The 20,210-nt window shown below is 46.2% G+C and overlaps 7 non-coding genes and 1 pseudogene across 7 annotated transcripts; all 8 read right to left on the minus strand.

The window, feature by feature from the left end:
- Window positions 1-432: 432 nt before the first annotated feature.
- LOC130342391 (U2 spliceosomal RNA) lies at window positions 433-623 on the minus strand. Its single transcript, XR_008882045.1, has one exon. It is a non-coding gene; the product is annotated as a U2 spliceosomal RNA (small nuclear RNA).
- Window positions 624-2,699: 2,076 nt separating this feature from the next.
- Window positions 2,700-2,885, minus strand: LOC130342344 (U2 spliceosomal RNA). The gene has a single exon (XR_008882006.1). It is a non-coding gene; the product is annotated as a U2 spliceosomal RNA (small nuclear RNA).
- Window positions 2,886-8,274: 5,389 nt separating this feature from the next.
- Window positions 8,275-8,492, minus strand: LOC130342352 (U2 spliceosomal RNA; annotated as a pseudogene).
- Window positions 8,493-10,593: 2,101 nt separating this feature from the next.
- Window positions 10,594-10,784, minus strand: LOC130342392 (U2 spliceosomal RNA). Its single transcript, XR_008882046.1, has one exon. It is a non-coding gene; the product is annotated as a U2 spliceosomal RNA (small nuclear RNA).
- A 2,097-nt stretch (window positions 10,785-12,881) lies between these two features.
- Window positions 12,882-13,072, minus strand: LOC130342394 (U2 spliceosomal RNA). Its single transcript, XR_008882047.1, has one exon. It is a non-coding gene; the product is annotated as a U2 spliceosomal RNA (small nuclear RNA).
- Window positions 13,073-15,161: 2,089 nt separating this feature from the next.
- On the minus strand, window positions 15,162-15,352 carry LOC130342332 (U2 spliceosomal RNA). The gene has a single exon (XR_008881996.1). It is a non-coding gene; the product is annotated as a U2 spliceosomal RNA (small nuclear RNA).
- Window positions 15,353-17,430: 2,078 nt separating this feature from the next.
- LOC130342341 (U2 spliceosomal RNA) lies at window positions 17,431-17,621 on the minus strand. Its single transcript, XR_008882004.1, has one exon. It is a non-coding gene; the product is annotated as a U2 spliceosomal RNA (small nuclear RNA).
- Window positions 17,622-19,704: 2,083 nt separating this feature from the next.
- On the minus strand, window positions 19,705-19,895 carry LOC130342395 (U2 spliceosomal RNA). The gene has a single exon (XR_008882048.1). It is a non-coding gene; the product is annotated as a U2 spliceosomal RNA (small nuclear RNA).
- Window positions 19,896-20,210: the final 315 nt, after the last annotated feature.

Raw genomic sequence — 20,210 nt, forward strand, 5'->3', positions numbered from 1 at the left:
GGTCGAAAAAAGACATATGTCCATCAAGTTCAACCAGGGAATTAAGGGGTAGGGGTGTGGCGCGATATTGGGGAAGGGATGAGATTTTATATTTCTTCATAAGCATTAATCTTATTTTGTCAATTAGGAACATTCAGCACCCACCCGCTATCAAGGCAGCTGCCTATCATGTCATGCCCTACCTGCACAGGTGTGCTGGCTACTCAAATGATCCAATTAAGGAGGCCATTTAGTCAGCAGCAGCAGAAGTCCTGTGCCTGGACGCTCCAACAGCGGCCAGACACAAGCAGAAGCAGAAGCAGCAGAAGCAGCAGCAGCACCACCTTTTGTTTTTTGGCTGCAGCAGCAGCAAGGCCCACAGGGCTGGCTAGCTGGCTAGCCAGCAAGCAGGTAGCAATGAAAGTAGGAATCTTTCTTTTTAACCCTGTAAGGGGGTGGTGCACTGTACCCGAAGATACTGCCATATCGGGTCAATGCATAGGGCGACGGAAGCAAGCTTCGAAATCGGCCCCCGTTCTCAAAAATCCATTTAATATATGGTCCCCAGATAGGGGACGTATCAGATATTAAACTGATAAGAACAGATACTACACTTGATCTTAGCCAAAAGGCCGAGAAGCGATAACCGTGAAAGGGGCGGGCCCAACAAGGTGCCCTTCATGGGCACTATCACTGCTTGCTGTCAGGGAGGCTGCCAGACAATTTTCCATGCACACTCTGGGCTGGGGGGCAGTCAACCACCAGTACACACAGCAGAACCTAAACCCATACCATTATTGCTAAGCAGCAAGACAGGGGCCCATTGCACTCCCACGGGGCCTTTTTAAATGCAATCCATAACCCGGATTTGCCAGGAACCCTTCTTACTCCTCCTACTTGCATGTGACACTGGGCTTAGGATCTGCATAGGAAACACACACACAAGCACACACCTACCTTTGTTGCCTGCAGATGCCTCCTTGGCTGTCCCCAAACGGTATCAAACCAACACCCACGGGAAGCTGTAAGCATAGAGGACATGCCTGCACCCCATTGGACTTACCTGTGTGGGTTAAACCCGGGTTATTTGACAACCTATGGCGGTGATGGTTCTGCTCAGGCAGAGCAGTGCTGATGCTCCTCATAAAGCTGTCGCTGCTGTGAATGTTCTAGGTGACATCACAAATCCCTATGGTTACATACACAACAAAGCTGGGTTGTTGTTGTTTACACTCTGCAAGGCCTGTGGAAGTGAGTGACATCATAGCACTGTAGTTCTGAGGGTTCTAGATGGATGCAACAATCTCCTGTTGCTTCTATGAAGGCCATAATAGACGACATCACCAAACAGCTCCATAGTCACATACACAGCAAAGGAGAGATGTTGTTTACACCTAGTGATGTCAGTGGTATTGAGTGACATCACAGCACAGTGCTAAGGCTCCTGGGCCTGGACACAGCAGCGGCTGCAATATCTCAACGGAGAATACGTTTATATATATGTGTGTGTGTGCGCGTATATATATATATATATATATATATATATATATTTCTCCGCCGAAATCACTTTTAAACCCATTTCCACCTTTTTTTCCCTTCTCTTCCTCTTACTTTTTTTTCACGTTTTTTTTACGTTTTTCTCCTTTTCGCCTCTTTTCTGGGCGTATTATTCTTCTTTTTCTTCTTTTTTTTCGTCTAATGCATACCCCATCAGTGCAGCAATGCTTATTCAATACCGCCAGCAGATGGAGACACTGGGGGATAATTTTCTAAGGATTTATACTGATTTTTCCTGTCTGAATTTGTCGCACAGAAAGTTGCAGGCCAAATATGTGTGACATTTCTGCGACTTTAGCTTCTAGAGCATTTTTACAACATTATACATAGGTGCTGAATACATAAAAAGCGACTGTTCAGCGACAGACAAGTCGCATCGGCTGAAAGTAGGCCAGAATGTCAGTCCATGTTGGAGCAGGTTTAGATACAGTCTAAAGCATAGATCTCAAAGTCTGTGCACAGAATTTAGCAAGGGCCTCGCACCTTCTGATGCATCAGGTAGGTGCACAATAGCATAGCCTAACCCTCTGTACTTTGGTCTATATTGATGCGGGACATAGACAGCCAGCTGATGACCAATCCATTAGTGCAATGGATGGCTGGAAGCATTTGTCTTTGCCTTTGCAATACCACAGAAGCAATGCATGGTCAATGTACAGCAATGACACACCTGTGTGAACAGCCAGGAGACCCCCCCCCCATGTTATGTTACATAGTTACATAGTTAGTACGGTCGAAAAAAGACATATGTCCATCAAGTTCAACCAGGGAATTAAGGGGTAGGGGTGTGGCGCGATATTGGGGAAGGGATGAGATTTTATATTTCTTCATAAGCATTAATCTTATTTTGTCAATTAGGAACATTCAGCACCCACCCGCTATCAAGGCAGCTGCCTATCATGTCATGCCCTACCTGCACAGGTGTGCTGGCTACTCAAATGATCCAATTAAGGAGGCCATTTAGTCAGCAGCAGCAGAAGTCCTGTGCCTGGACGCTCCAACAGCGGCCAGACACAAGCAGAAGCAGAAGCAGCAGAAGCAGCAGCAGCACCACCTTTTGTTTTTTGGCTGCAGCAGCAGCAAGGCCCACAGGGCGAGCTAGCTGGCTAGCCAGCAAGCAGGTAGCAATGAAAGTAGGAATCTTTCTTTTTAACCCTGTAAGGGGGTGGTGCACTGTACCCGAAGATACTGCCATATCGGGTCAATGCATAGGGCGACGGAAGCAAGCTTCGAAATCGGCCCCCGTTCTCAAAAATCCATTTAATATATGGTCCCCAGATAGGGGACGTATCAGATATTAAACTGATAAGAACAGATAAGGTTTCAACAAAATTTTATTGAATAAATAAGAAACCATACAAAATTTAAAATGCAAAATAATAAAAGGTTCACAAAAGTTTTAAAATACAAATAATAAAACCAGTAATAAAAGGAGAAAAAATAAAAATGGCAGGATAAAACATTATACAAATGTCATAAAAACTGATTATACTGTTATTTCGTTCCATAGAGGCAGACACCACATGGATGCTGCCTCGCTGGCCCCCAACTGTTTCTTGTCTCTTAGGTAATAGATGTACATCTCACTCAGGGCCAGCTTTATACAGTTTTTAACATCAATAAAATCATGTTTAAAAAGTAAGATGTTCCTAACTTTCCAGATGGCATTTTTAAAACAATTAATAATCATCCAGCAGATCATCTGCTGTTTAAAATTGGGGCAGTTAAAAAGACCGTAAAAGACACATTCGTGATTAAAATCTTTTAGGCCGCAGGCCCACTTCAAAAGTGGGCCTACCTTCCTCCAAAGCTCCCGTGCAAAAGGGCAGTTCCAAAATATGTGCAGCACCGTTTCGTCCACTCCGCAGCCATCTCTCGGGCACTTGGCTCTCGCCACCAGTCCTCGCCTGTGCTGGAACTCACGAGTAGGGAGGCACTGGTGGACGATTGCCCAGGCAAGATCCCTGTGTACATTCGCCAGAAACTTCCCGTACACGTTCCGCCATACCTTTTTGGATCTTGCCTGTGTGAAATTGGACACTGCCAGGGTAACCTCACTCCGCCTGAGGACCTTTGATACCTTTCTCTGGTCCCCCAGTATGTAAGGCTCCAAATCTTGGAGACCTAGGAGCCTGACTGTCTTTTCCAACACCACATAATGTTTTGGGGGACACAGAAGCACCGGAGCGTTCAGAGGGATGCGCAACCATCTTTTAAAAACCATGCCCGCAGCGTACCTTAAAAAGCAGCTAAAAATGCCATCGGATTTAATAATTTTAAAACAGAAACAGAAATACTTTATGTAAAAGAAAGTAAAAAGGTTAGGAACATCTTTCCCGCCATTATCTTTACTTTTGTACATAAAATCACGCTTTAATTTCTCCATTTTTGAACCCCATAAAAAAGAAAAAACAATTCTAGTTACTTTTTTAATGTATAAAATAGATGGAGGAAATACCATGGCAATGTATAGCATAATAGGGAGTAAAACCATCTTTATTATTAAAATCTTCCCCTCCATGGTAAGGTTTCTAAGATTCCACATTAAAATCTTCTTCTCCATCTTAGCTATAGCTGAATCCCAGTTAGGGCTCCCATCATTGACCTGGTTAAAAACAATACCTAAAACTTTAATTTGATCCTGTTGCATTGTGACTCCTGGGGTGATGGATGAATCCCAGGAGCCAATATAAAAACAGTCACATTTATCTGTGTTTAGCTTAAAACCAGAGACCTCGCAGAAATAGCTGGTGTTCCTCAATGCCCCCCTCATGGATGGAGAGTCCGGGCACAGTATGGTGACATCATCCATGTACCCCAACACCTTTAGATGGGTCCCTCCTCCACCAGGTATCGGTACGCCTCTTACTACCCGGTCTTTTCTGAGGAGGGCCATCAGTGGTTCGATTGCGCAAATAAAAAGGAGTGGGGACAGGGGGCAGCCCTGTTTGACACCTGATAAAAGAGGAACACCGCTGGTTAAAAAGCCATTAACAGAGACTTGACTAAAACAGGATCGGTATAAAAGCATGATTCGGCTTAAAATCGTTTCAGGCACTGCCATCTTTTTAAGAACTAAAAACAGGTATTCATGGGAGACCCTATCAAAGGCTTTTTCAAAGTCTAAGGATAAAATTGCTACAGTTTGATTTCTATCCTTAAAATACCATAAAACATCTCTTAAAATATTTAGGGATTCAGCTATAGACCTTCCAGGTACCCCACAAACCTGATTTGGGTGAATTAATTTATGAATAAAAGGTTTAAAACGGACAGCTAATAACTTGGCTAAAACTTTATAATCGACATTTAAAAGTGTGATGGGGCGCCAATTTTTTAGCATATCCTTTTCACCCTTTTTAAAAAGTAATGATACAATCCCCCTCCTCCAGGAAGGGGGAAGTTCATTAACAATAAAAGTTTCTTTATACAATAAAACCATATCATCCTTTAAAATATCCCAAAAAGCTAAATAAAATTCGATGGGTAAACCATCTTCCCCAGGGGCCTTCCCACTAGAAAAACTTTTAAAAACAAATAAAAGTTCATCTAAGTTAAGATCACGGGATAAAACCTCCTGGTCTAAAACATCTAGCTTAAAATCAAGGGAATTAAGAACATGTTCTAAAAAGGATGGATTAAGATCTTTCTTATTAAAAAGAAGCTGGTAGAAGTTAAAAACTGCATCTAACATGCCTTTTGGAGTGGATTCACCCTCAAGGTTTTGGATGATATCCCTCCTATTCATCACTTTTTTAAAAAAGAAACGGGAACATTTCTCGCCCTCCTCCAGGTGCTGCACATGTGAGTTAAAAATGATTTGTTTCCCTTTCTTTTCTATGGCATGTTTTATTTCAGTTTTAAGGTTTAAAATATCATTTTCTACATCCATACCAGCTTCTTTCAATTTAAAAAGTACATTTAAACGCATGTTAAGAACATAAAACCACTGTTTTTCCATTTTTGCCTTCTTCTTACCTGCTTTGATAAAAAAAAATCTGATTTTAGATTTGGTGCCCTCCCACCAGTGCAGCATAGGCTCGTGGGGTTTTCTTTGTGATTGCCAGCATTGGTAGGTCCGCACAAACTCCTCTTTTATCTCAGGGTCCTCTAGGAGTGTGGTGTTTAATCTCCAGAGGCCCCTTTTTGCTTTTTGCTCCCCCTCTAGCTCCAGGCCCACCAAGAGGAGCTTATGATCAGAGAAGATATTCTGCTCGAGCGTGCATTTCAGGGGTTTAAAAGCTCTAGAGGAAAAAATAAAATCGATTCTGGAGCTCACTCTTCCATTGGACCATGTGGCGCCTGGGTCCTCCGGCAAGAGATCCTTCCAGCAATCTTTCAAATTAAAATCATCAATAAAATTTTTAAGCAGGTAAGAAGTGCGGTCTTTACGATTAATATCCCCACCCTGCCGGTGTTCCCCATCACGTATGCAGTTAAAATCACCTCCCACCAGCAGGGGGGAAGACCCAACACAAAACAGTGGTAAAATTTCAAATAGTTCTGCCCGCTCCTGTTTATCAGGAGGGGCATACACATTTAAAACACGAATTAAAAGTCCATTAAAATATAGATGAATTAAAAGAGCTCTGCCAGGCACAATCTCAGTTACTGTATGAATAGAAAAGGACTGGCCTCGGCAGAGCAGCCCAACACCCACAGAACGACAGTCATTTGCACCGGACCATATGGATGGGCCCAGCTTCCAGTCTTCTTTTAAGTCTTTATAGTCCATTTTACTAGGGATTCCACATTCTTGTAGCAGGCAAAGGTCAAAGTCACATGTCTCTAGATAAGAAAATAAAGCAGCCCTGCGATCAGGGCTCTTTAAGGACCTCACATTGAGTGAGGCAATTTTTACAGGGATAGGCATAGTTTATGGAGAGTCCGTGCTTGGAGAATCAAAGTCAATAATAAGCTGCGTACCGTCATCCCCCGCCTGCGGGGTCATCAGCTCCTTGATGTTCTGAGGGTCGGAGCTTGAGATCGATGATGCCCCGACCCTGAGCTCGCTCTCGTCCGAACTACGGCACGCCGCTTTCCTTTGAATGTCTTCCTCTTCTTCTTCTCTTTGTCTTTTAAATGTCACACTGCTGTCCATATCCTCTGTGTTGCTCTCACTCGATGTAATCTCTGGCCCCCGGCTGATGGATCTGCGTCTTCTTTCATCTTTTGACGACTGGAACTGCTGCACAGGGGCCTGTGAGGCCTCTTTTCCGGAACCTTTGCCGCTACCTTGGGAAGTTTTCATCGCTTGTTCCCCAGCAAGCGTTGCTGAGGACTGTTGCTCCAACTTCCCCATCGATCGACGATGGCCAGTTTTACCCACCGGGTCCACTGCTGGCGGGGCAGCAAACCCTGGTTTGGCGCCACTTGTCTTCTTGGCCCTGTCCTGTATAGGCGGAGTAACAGGACCGGGCTCAGACCTGGCCACCTGGCTCCCCTTCCGGCGGGCTTTCACCGGGGCCTCTTCGTCCGGAGCAGGGCGACCCTGGGCCAAGCCAGTACCTGGCTTATGCTGCAATTTTGGGTCCACTTTTGCCCCCACCGAGGCCCGTCGGCTGCCACCCGCCACAGGTGAGCCCCCTTCAGAAGTTTCGGCGGGCTCTTGAGCCAGGTAGGAAGTCGATCGACGTCTTTCAATTTCCCGGGCAGTAAACTCGATCACCCGCCCGGGCTTCGTGGAATCCCCATGGCCTCCCCCTAGCACTACCACCGGTGGGCCCCCCGATGGAGCACCAGAGGTCTTGGGCCTGGACCCATCAGTACCTGCCATCTGGGGTTTGGGCATCTTAAAAAAGGACGTCTTTTGTCCTGTCCCCTCTTTGGGTGGGCCCAGCCTTGACCCACCCATCGTAGTTTTTGCTTTATGGGGACAGGAATTAAAATCGTGATTTTCCTCTCCGCAGAGGTTGCACCTTATCGTATGGCTACATCTTGAGGCTATGTGACCTTCTTGGCCACACCTATTGCAGCGAATCACACGCTCCGCGCCGCAGGTCTCCTGGGTGTGGCCAAACCTCAAGCAATTTCGGCAATACATAGGCATTTGAGGATAGAACAGGAAGCCCCGAACTCTCCCGATGGCAAAATTTGGGGGCGGATGGCAAAGACCCCCAATACCACCGGGATCCTTACGGAGCTTGACCCAGAACTTCCTCTTGCCGTTCCAGAACCGCACGGAGTTCAAGATTTTGTTTGCGAATCGCACCTCTTCGCAGTATCGCCGAAGAAAAGTGGCTATATCCTCCGTGGTCACATGAGGGCTGTGCATAGCCACCACCAACGGTATATGTTCCTCACCATAGAGGAACTGGAACGAAAGACCGTCGAGTCGATCGTCCCTCTGGTCCGCACCAGACAAGGTTGCATAGATGTTATCGCAACACGCCGTGGCCGTGAAGGTGACGGTATACAGGCCACGGCTTTCCTGGTCATTTAGACACAGGATGTCCTCCCTATTGAGGCGGAAGTAGTCAAGAAGAATCACCTCCGCAATGAAGCGGAGGTTCTTCAACTGACGATGGCTCTCCGACACCTCTATGCGGATGGTATTTCGCATCGACATTTCCCCAGAGGGGAAAGCCCAGGAGAACGGCATCTTCCACACCCAGGGACTAAGCCCCTTCCCCAATAGCAGCAGGGGCTCGGAATCCCGCTATAAAAGCGGAACCCTTACCCAAGGCAGAGGTCGGGGGTACCCTAGGTGCTTCCGAAGCTACAGGTAACGCTCAACGTACCGAAAATGCCTTCTGAGACACAAGGTCCCAGAGACAGGGGGATCGCAACCCGTTGTCCGTGGACTAAGCCCGCTCCCCAATAGCAGCAAGGGGGTGAAGTCCCTCCGTAAGGAGAGACAATCCCCCAAGGCCGAGAAGCGGGGTACCACAGACACCTTCCGACCAGACCAAATGCAGATACTACACTTGATCTTAGCCAAAAGGCCGAGAAGCGATAACCGTGAAAGGGGCGGGCCCAACAAGGTCCCCTTCATGGGCACTATCACTGCTTGCTGTCAGGGAGGCTGCCAGACAATTTTCCATGCACACTCTGGGCTGGGGGGCAGTCAACCACCAGTACACACAGCAGAACCTAAACCCATACCATTATTGCTAAGCAGCAAGACAGGGGCCCATTGCACTCCCACGGGGCCTTTTTAAATGCAATCCATAACCCGGATTTGCCAGGAACCCTTCTTACTCCTCCTACTTGCATGTGACACTGGGCTTAGGATCTGCATAGGAAACACACACACAAGCACACACCTACCTTTGTTGCCTGCAGATGCCTCCTTGGCTGTCCCCAAACGGTATCAAACCAACACCCACGGGAAGCTGTAAGCATAGAGGACATGCCTGCACCCCATTGGACTTACCTGTGTGGGTTAAACCCGGGTTATTTGACAACCTATGGCGGTGATGGTTCTGCTCAGGCAGAGCAGTGCTGATGCTCCTCATAAAGCTGTCGCTGCTGTGAAGGTTCTAGGTGACATCACAAATCCCTATGGTTACATACACAACAAAGCTGGGTTGTTGTTGTTTACACTCTGCAAGGCCTGTGGAAGTGAGTGACATCATAGCACTGTAGTTCTGAGGGTTCTAGATGGATGCAACAATCTCCTGTTGCTTCTATGAAGGCCATAATAGACGACATCACCAAACAGCTCCATAGTCACATACACAGCAAAGGAGAGATGTTGTTTACACCTAGTGATGTCAGTGGTATTGAGTGACATCACAGCACAGTGCTAAGGCTCCTGGGCCTGGACACAGCAGCGGCTGCAATATCTCAACGGAGAATACGTTTATATATATGTGTGTGTGTGCGCGTATATATATATATATATATATATATATATATATATATATATATATATATATATATTCTCCGCCGAAATCACTTTTAAACCCATTTCCACCTTTTTTTCCCTTCTCTTCCTCTTACTTTTTTTTCACGTTTTTTTACGTTTTTCTCCTTTTCGCCTCTTTTCTGGGCGTATTATTCTTCTTTTTCTTCTTTTTTTTCGTCTAATGCATACCCCATCAGTGCAGCAATGCTTATTCAATACCGCCAGCAGATGGAGACACTGGGGGATAATTTTCTAAGGATTTATACTGATTTTTCCTGTCTGAATTTGTCGCACAGAAAGTTGCAGGCCAAATATGTGTGACATTTCTGCGACTTTAGCTTCTAGAGCATTTTTACAACATTATACATAGGTGCTGAATACATAAAAAGCGACTGTTCAGCGACAGACAAGTCGCATCGGCTGAAAGTAGGCCAGAATGTCAGTCCATGTTGGAGCAGGTTTAGATACAGTCTAAAGTATAGATCTCAAAGTCTGTGCACAGAATTTAGCAAGGGCCTCGCACCTTCTGATGCATCAGGTAGGTGCACAATAGCATAGCCTAACCCTCTGTACTTTGGTCTATATTGATGCGGGACATAGACAGCCAGCTGATGACCAATCCATTAGTGCAATGGATGGCTGGAAGCATTTGTCTTTGCCTTTGCAATACCACAGAAGCAATGCATGGTCAATGTACAGCAATGACACACCTGTGTGAACAGCCAGGAGACCCCCCCCCCCCCCCATGTTATGTTACATAGTTACATAGTTAGTACGGTCGAAAAAAGACATATGTCCATCAAGTTCAACCAGGGAATTAAGGGGTAGGGGTGTGGCGCGATATTGGGGAAGGGATGAGATTTTATATTTCTTCATAAGCATTAATCTTATTTTGTCAATTAGGAACATTCAGCACCCACCCGCTATCAAGGCAGCTGCCTATCATGTCATGCCCTACCTGCACAGGTGTGCTGGCTACTCAAATGATCCAATTAAGGAGGCCATTTAGTCAGCAGCAGCAGAAGTCCTGTGCCTGGACGCTCCAACAGCGGCCAGACACAAGCAGAAGCAGAAGCAGCAGAAGCAGCAGCAGCACCACCTTTTGTTTTTTGGCTGCAGCAGCAGCAAGGCCCACAGGGCTGGCTAGCTGGCTAGCCAGCAAGCAGGTAGCAATGAAAGTAGGAATCTTTCTTTTTAACCCTGTAAGGGGGTGGTGCACTGTACCCGAAGATACTGCCATATCGGGTCAATGCATAGGGCGACGGAAGCAAGCTTCGAAATCGGCCCCCGTTCTCAAAAATCCATTTAATATATGGTCCCCAGATAGGGGACGTATCAGATATTAAACTGATAAGAACAGATACTACACTTGATCTTAGCCAAAAGGCCGAGAAGCGATAACCGTGAAAGGGGCGGGCCCAACAAGGTGCCCTTCATGGGCACTATCACTGCTTGCTGTCAGGGAGGCTGCCAGACAATTTTCCATGCACACTCTGGGCTGGGGGGCAGTCAACCACCAGTACACACAGCAGAACCTAAACCCATACCATTATTGCTAAGCAGCAAGACAGGGGCCCATTGCACTCCCACGGGGCCTTTTTAAATGCAACCCATAACCCGGATTTGCCAGGAACCCTTCTTACTCCTCCTACTTGCATGTGACACTGGGCTTAGGATCTGCATAGGAAACACACACACAAGCACACACCTACCTTTGTTGCCTGCAGATGCCTCCTTGGCTGTCCCCAAACGGTATCAAACCAACACCCACGGGAAGCTGTAAGCATAGAGGACATGCCTGCACCCCATTGGACTTACCTGTGTGGGTTAAACCCGGGTTATTTGACAACCTATGGCGGTGATGGTTCTGCTCAGGCAGAGCAGTGCTGATGCTCCTCATAAAGCTGTCGCTGCTGTGAAGGTTCTAGGTGACATCACAAATCCCTATGGTTACATACACAACAAAGCTGGGTTGTTGTTGTTTACACTCTGCAAGGCCTGTGGAAGTGAGTGACATCATAGCACTGTAGTTCTGAGGGTTCTAGATGGATGCAACAATCTCCTGTTGCTTCTATGAAGGCCATAATAGACGACATCACCAAACAGCTCCATAGTCACATACACAGCAAAGGAGAGATGTTGTTTACACCTAGTGATGTCAGTGGTATTGAGTGACATCACAGCACAGTGCTAAGGCTCCTGGGCCTGGACACAGCAGCGGCTGCAATATCTCAACGGAGAATACGTTTATATATATGTGTGTGTGTGCGCGTATATATATATATATATATATATATATATATATATATATATATATATATATTTCTCCGCCGAAATCACTTTTAAACCCATTTCCACCTTTTTTTCCCTTCTCTTCCTCTTCCTTTTTTTTCACGTTTTTTTTACGTTTTTCTCCTTTTCGCCTCTTTTCTGGGCGTATTATTCTTCTTTTTCTTCTTTTTTTTCGTCTAATGCATACCCCATCAGTGCAGCAATGCTTATTCAATACCGCCAGCAGATGGAGACACTGGGGGATAATTTTCTAAGGATTTATACTGATTTTTCCTGTCTGAATTTGTCGCACAGAAAGTTGCAGGCCAAATATGTGTGACATTTCTGCGACTTTAGCTTCTAGAGCATTTTTACAACATTATACATAGGTGCTGAATACATAAAAAGCGACTGTTCAGCGACAGACAAGTCGCATCGGCTGAAAGTAGGCCAGAATGTCAGTCCATGTTGGAGCAGGTTTAGATACAGTCTAAAGTATAGATCTCAAAGTCTGTGCACAGAATTTAGCAAGGGCCTCGCACCTTCTGATGCATCAGGTAGGTGCACAATAGCATAGCCTAACCCTCTGTACTTTGGTCTATATTGATGCGGGACATAGACAGCCAGCTGATGACCAATCCATTAGTGCAATGGATGGCTGGAAGCATTTGTCTTTGCCTTTGCAATACCACAGAAGCAATGCATGGTCAATGTACAGCAATGACACACCTGTGTGAACAGCCAGGAGACCCCCCCCCCCCCATGTTATGTTACATAGTTACATAGTTAGTACGGTCGAAAAAAGACATATGTCCATCAAGTTCAACCAGGGAATTAAGGGGTAGGGGTGTGGCGCGATATTGGGGAAGGGATGAGATTTTATATTTCTTCATAAGCATTAATCTTATTTTGTCAATTAGGAACATTCAGCACCCACCCGCTATCAAGGCAGCTGCCTATCATGTCATGCCCTACCTGCACAGGTGTGCTGGCTACTCAAATGATCCAATTAAGGAGGCCATTTAGTCAGCAGCAGCAGAAGTCCTGTGCCTGGACGCTCCAACAGCGGCCAGACACAAGCAGAAGCAGAAGCAGCAGAAGCAGCAGCAGCACCACCTTTTGTTTTTTGGCTGCAGCAGCAGCAAGGCCCACAGGGCTGGCTAGCTGGCTAGCCAGCAAGCAGGTAGCAATGAAAGTAGGAATCTTTCTTTTTAACCCTGTAAGGGGGTGGTGCACTGTACCCGAAGATACTGCCATATCGGGTCAATGCATAGGGCGACGGAAGCAAGCTTCGAAATCGGCCCCCGTTCTCAAAAATCCATTTAATATATGGTCCCCAGATAGGGGACGTATCAGATATTAAACTGATAAGAACAGATACTACACTTGATCTTAGCCAAAAGGCCGAGAAGCGATAACCGTGAAAGGGGCGGGCCCAACAAGGTGCCCTTCATGGGCACTATCACTGCTTGCTGTCAGGGAGGCTGCCAGACAATTTTCCATGCACACTCTGGGCTGGGGGGCAGTCAACCACCAGTACACACAGCAGAACCTAAACCCATACCATTATTGCTAAGCAGCAAGACAGGGGCCCATTGCACTCCCATGGGGCCTTTTTAAATGCAATCCATAACCCGGATTTGCCAGGAACCCTTCTTACTCCTCCTACTTGCATGTGACACTGGGCTTAGGATCTGCATAGGAAACACACACACAAGCACACACCTACCTTTGTTGCCTGCAGATGCCTCCTTGGCTGTCCCCAAACGGTATCAAACCAACACCCACGGGAAGCTGTAAGCATAGAGGACATGCCTGCACCCCATTGGACTTACCTGTGTGGGTTAAACCCGGGTTATTTGACAACCTATGGCGGTGATGGTTCTGCTCAGGCAGAGCAGTGCTGATGCTCCTCATAAAGCTGTCGCTGCTGTGAAGGTTCTAGGTGACATCACAAATCCCTATGGTTACATACACAACAAAGCTGGGTTGTTGTTGTTTACACTCTGCAAGGCCTGTGGAAGTGAGTGACATCATAGCACTGTAGTTCTGAGGGTTCTAGATGGATGCAACAATCTCCTGTTGCTTCTATGAAGGCCATAATAGACGACATCACCAAACAGCTCCATAGTCACATACACAGCAAAGGAGAGATGTTGTTTACACCTAGTGATGTCAGTGGTATTGAGTGACATCACAGCACAGTGCTAAGGCTCCTGGGCCTGGACACAGCAGCGGCTGCAATATCTCAACGGAGAATACGTTTATATATATGTGTGTGTGTGCGCGTATATATATATATATATATATATATATATATATATATATATATTTCTCCGCCGAAATCACTTTTAAACCCATTTCCACCTTTTTTTCCCTTCTCTTCCTCTTACTTTTTTTTCACGTTTTTTTACGTTTTTCTCCTTTTCGCCTCTTTTCTGGGCGTATTATTCTTCTTTTTCTTCTTTTTTTTCGTCTAATGCATACCCCATCAGTGCAGCAATGCTTATTCAATACCGCCAGCAGATGGAGACACTGGGGGATAATTTTCTAAGGATTTATACTGATTTTTCCTGTCTGAATTTGTCGCACAGAAAGTTGCAGGCCAAATATGTGTGACATTTCTGCGACTTTAGCTTCTAGAGCATTTTTACAACATTATACATAGGTGCTGAATACATAAAAAGCGACTGTTCAGCGACAGACAAGTCGCATCGGCTGAAAGTAGGCCAGAATGTCAGTCCATGTTGGAGCAGGTTTAGATACAGTCTAAAGTATAGATCTCAAAGTCTGTGCACAGAATTTAGCAAGGGCCTCGCACCTTCTGATGCATCAGGTAGGTGCACAATAGCATAGCCTAACCCTCTGTACTTTGGTCTATATTGATGCGGGACATAGACAGCCAGCTGATGACCAATCCATTAGTGCAATGGATGGCTGGAAGCATTTGTCTTTGCCTTTGCAATACCACAGAAGCAATGCATGGTCAATGTACAGCAATGACACACCTGTGTGAACAGCCAGGAGACCCCCCCCCCCCCCATGTTATGTTACATAGTTGCATAGTTAGTACGGTCGAAAAAAGACATATGTCCATCAAGTTCAACCAGGGAATTAAGGGGTAGGGGTGTGGCGCGATATTGGGGAAGGGATGAGATTTTATATTTCTTCATAAGAATTAATCTTATTTTGTCAATTAGGAACATTCAGCACCCACCCGCTATCAAGGCAGCTGCCTATCATGTCATGCCCTACCTGCACAGGTGTGCTGGCTACTCAAATGATCCAATTAAGGAGGCCATTTAGTCAGCAGCAGCAGAAGTCCTGTGCCTGGACGCTCCAACAGCGGCCAGACACAAGCAGAAGCAGAAGCAGCAGAAGCAGCAGCAGCACCACCTTTTGTTTTTTGGCTGCAGCAGCAGCAAGGCCCACAGGGCTGGCTAGCTGGCTAGCCAGCAAGCAGGTAGCAATGAAAGTAGGAATCTTTCTTTTTAACCCTGTAAGGGGGTGGTGCACTGTACCCGAAGATACTGCCATATCGGGTCAATGCATAGGACGACGGAAGCAAGCTTCGAAATCGGCCCCCGTTCTCAAAAATCCATTTAATATATGGTCCCCAGATAGGGGACGTATCAGATATTAAACTGATAAGAACAGATACTACACTTGATCTTAGCCAAAAGGCCGAGAAGCGATAACCGTGAAAGGGGCGGGCCCAACAAGGTGCCCTTCATGGGCACTATCACTGCTTGCTGTCAGGGAGGCTGCCAGACAATTTTCCATGCACACTCTGGGCTGGGGGGCAGTCAACCACCAGTACACACAGCAGAACCTAAACCCATACCATTATTGCTAAGCAGCAAGACAGGGGCCCATTGCACTCCCACGGGGCCTTTTTAAATGCAATCCATAACCCGGATTTGCCAGGAACCCTTCTTACTCCTCCTACTTGCATGTGACACTGGGCTTAGGATCTGCATAGGAAACACACACACAAGCACACACCTACCTTTGTTGCCTGCAGATGCCTCCTTGGCTGTCCCCAAACGGTATCAAACCAACACCCACGGGAAGCTGTAAGCATAGAGGACATGCCTGCACCCCATTGGACTTACCTGTGTGGGTTAAACCCGGGTTATTTGACAACCTATGGCGGTGATGGTTCTGCTCAGGCAGAGCAGTGCTGATGCTCCTCATAAAGCTGTCGCTGCTGTGAAGGTTCTAGGTGACATCACAAATCCCTATGGTTACATACACAACAAAGCTGGGTTGTTGTTGTTTACACTCTGCAAGGCCTGTGGAAGTGAGTGACATCATAGCACTGTAGTTCTGAGGGTTCTAGATGGATGCAACAATCTCCTGTTGCTTCTATGAAGGCCATAATAGACGACATCACCAAACAGCTCCATAGTCACATACACAGCAAAGGAGAGATGTTGTTTACACCTAGTGATGTCAGTGGTATTGAGTGACATCACAGCACAGTGCTAAGGCTCCTGGGCCTGGACACAGCAGCGGCTGCAATATCTCAACGGAGAATACGTTTATATATATGTGTGTGTGTGCGCGTATATATATATATATATATATATATATATATATATATATATATATATATATTTCTCCGCCGAAATCACTTTTAAACCCATTTCCACCTTTTTTTCCCTTCTCTTCCTCTTACTTTTTTTTCACGTTTTTTTACGTTTTTCTCCTTTTCGCCTCTTTTCTGGGCGTATTATTCTTCTTTTTCTTCTTTTTTTTCGTCTAATGCATACCCCATCAGTGCAGCAATGCTTATTCAATACCGCCAGCAGATGGAGACACTGGGGGATAATTTTCTAAGGATTTATACTGATTTTTCCTGTCTGAATTTGTCGCACAGAAAGTTGCAGGCCAAATATGTGTGACATTTCTGCGACTTTAGCTTCTAGAGCATTTTTACAACATTATACATAGGTGCTGAATACATAAAAAGCGACTGTTCAGCGACAGACAAGTCGCATCGGCTGAAAGTAGGCCAGAATGTCAGTCCATGTTGGAGCAGGTTTAGATACAGTCTAAAGTATAGATCTCAAAGTCTGTGCACAGAATTTAGCAAGGGCCTCGCACCTTCTGATGCATCAGGTAGGTGCACAATAGCATAGCCTAACCCTCTGTACTTTGGTCTATATTGATGCGGGACATAGACAGCCAGCTGATGACCAATCCATTAGTGCAATGGATGGCTGGAAGCATTTGTCTTTGCCTTTGCAATACCACAGAAGCAATGCATGGTCAATGTACAGCAATGACACACCTGTGTGAACAGCCAGGAGACCCCCCCCCCCCCCCCATGTTATGTTACATAGTTACATAGTTAGTACGGTCGAAAAAAGACATATGTCCATCAAGTTCAACCAGGGAATTAAGGGGTAGGGGTGTGGCGCGATATTGGGGAAGGGATGAGATTTTATATTTCTTCATAAGCATTAATCTTATTTTGTCAATTAGGAACATTCAGCACCCACCCGCTATCAAGGCAGCTGCCTATCATGTCATGCCCTACCTGCACAGGTGTGCTGGCTACTCAAATGATCCAATTAAGGAGGCCATTTAGTCAGCAGCAGCAGAAGTCCTGTGCCTGGACGCTCCAACAGCGGCCAGACACAAGCAGAAGCAGCACCACCTTTTGTTTTTTGGCTGCAGCAGCAGCAAGGCCCACAGGGCTGGCTAGCTGGCTAGCCAGCAAGCAGGTAGCAATGAAAGTAGGAATCTTTCTTTTTAACCCTGTAAGGGGGTGGTGCACTGTACCCGAAGATACTGCCATATCGGGTCAATGCATAGGGCGACGGAAGCAAGCTTCGAAATCGGCCCCCGTTCTCAAAAATCCATTTAATATATGGTCCCCAGATAGCGGACGTATCAGATATTAAACTGATAAGAACAGATACTACACTTGATCTTAGCCAAAAGGCCGAGAAGCGATAACCGTGAAAGGGGCGGGCCCAACAAGGTGCCCTTCATGGGCACTATCACTGCTTGCTGTCAGGGAGGCTGCCAGACAATTTTCCATGCACACTCTGGGCTGGGGGGCAGTCAACCACCAGTACACACAGCAGAACCTAAACCCATACCATTATTGCTAAGCAGCAAGACAGGGGCCCATTGCACTCCCACGGGGCCTTTTTAAATGCAATCCATAACCCGGATTTGCCAGGAACCCTTCTTACTCCTCCTACTTGCATGTGACACTGGGCTTAGGATCTGCATAGGAAACACACACACAAGCACACACCTACCTTTGTTGCCTGCAGATGCCTCCTTGGCTGTCCCCAAACGGTATCAAACCAACACCCACGGGAAGCTGTAAGCATAGAGGACATGCCTGCACCCCATTGGACTTACCTGTGTGGGTTAAACCCGGGTTATTTGACAACCTATGGCGGTGATGGTTCTGCTCAGGCAGAGCAGTGCTGATGCTCCTCATAAAGCTGTCGCTGCTGTGAAGGTTCTAGGTGACATCACAAATCCCTATGGTTACATACACAACAAAGCTGGGTTGTTGTTGTTTACACTCTGCAAGGCCTGTGGAAGTGAGTGACATCATAGCACTGTAGTTCTGAGGGTTCTAGATGGATGCAACAATCTCCTGTTGCTTCTATGAAGGCCATAATAGACGACATCACCAAACAGCTCCATAGTCACATACACAGCAAAGGAGAGATGTTGTTTACACCTAGTGATGTCAGTGGTATTGAGTGACATCACAGCACAGTGCTAAGGCTCCTGGGCCTGGACACAGCAGCGGCTGCAATATCTCAACGGAGAATACGTTTATATATATGTGTGTGTGTGCGCGTATATATATATATATATATATATATATATATATATATATATTCTCCGCCGAAATCACTTTTAAACCCATTTCCACCTTTTTTTCCCTTCTCTTCCTCTTACTTTTTTTTCACGTTTTTTTACGTTTTTCTCCTTTTCGCCTCTTTTCTGGGCGTATTATTCTTCTTTTTCTTCTTTTTTTCGTCTAATGCATACCCCATCAGTGCAGCAATGCTTATTCAATACCGCCAGCAGATGGAGACACTGGGGGATAATTTTCTAAGGATTTATACTGATTTTTCCTGTCTGAATTTGTCGCACAGAAAGTTGCAGGCCAAATATGTGTGACATTTCTGCGACTTTAGCTTCTAGAGCATTTTTACAACATTATACATAGGTGCTGAATACATAAAAAGCGACTGTTCAGCGACAGACAAGTCGCATCGGCTGAAAGTAGGCCAGAATGTCAGTCCATGTTGGAGCAGGTTTAGATACAGTCTAAAGTATAGATCTCAAAGTCTGTGCACAGAATTTAGCAAGGGCCTCGCACCTTCTGATGCATCAGGTAGGTGCACAATAGCATAGCCTAACCCTCTGTACTTTGGTCTATATTGATGCGGGACATAGACAGCCAGCTGATGACCAATCCATTAGTGCAATGGATGGCTGGAAGCATTTGTCTTTGCCTTTGCAATACCACAGAAGCAATGCATGGTCAATGTACAGCAATGACACACCTGTGTGAACAGCCAGGAGACCCCCCCCCCCCATGTTATGTTACATAGTTACATAGTTAGTACGGTCGAAAAAAGACATATGTCCATCAAGTTCAACCAGGGAATTAAGGGGTAGGGGTGTGGCGCGATATTGGGGAAGGGATGAGATTTTATATTTCTTCATAAGCATTAATCTTATTTTGTCAATTAGGAACATTCAGCACCCACCCGCTATCAAGGCAGCTGCCTATCATGTCATGCCCTACCTGCACAGGTGTGCTGGCTACTCAAATGATCCAATTAAGGAGGCCATTTAGTCAGCAGCAGCAGAAGTCCTGTGCCTGGACGCTCCAACAGCGGCCAGACACAAGCAGAAGCAGAAGCAGCAGAAGCAGCAGCAGCACCACCTTTTGTTTTTTGGCTGCAGCAGCAGCAAGGCCCACAGGGCTGGCTAGCTGGCTAGCCAGCAAGCAGGTAGCAATGAAAGTAGGAATCTTTCTTTTTAACCCTGTAAGGGGGTGGTGCACTGTACCCGAAGATACTGCCATATCGGGTCAATGCATAGGGCGACGGAAGCAAGCTTCGAAATCGGCCCCCGTTCTCAAAAATCCATTTAATATATGGTCCCCAGATAGGGGACGTATCAGATATTAAACTGATAAGAACAGATACTACACTTGATCTTAGCCAAAAGGCCGAGAAGCGATAACCGTGAAAGGGGCGGGCCCAACAAGGTGCCCTTCATGGGCACTATCACTGCTTGCTGTCAGGGAGGCTGCCAGACAATTTTCCATGCACACTCTGGGCTGGGGGGCAGTCAACCACCAGTACACACAGCAGAACCTAAACCCATACCATTATTGCTAAGCAGCAAGACAGGGGCCCATTGCACTCCCACGGGGCCTTTTTAAATGCAATCCATAACCCGGATTTGCCAGGAACCCTTCTTACTCCTCCTACTTGCATGTGACACTGGGCTTAGGATCTGCATAGGAAACACACACACAAGCACACACCTACCT

Source organism: Hyla sarda, unplaced genomic scaffold (assembly GCF_029499605.1).
Source record: "Hyla sarda isolate aHylSar1 unplaced genomic scaffold, aHylSar1.hap1 scaffold_649, whole genome shotgun sequence".
NCBI lineage: Eukaryota > Metazoa > Chordata > Amphibia > Anura > Hylidae > Hyla > Hyla sarda.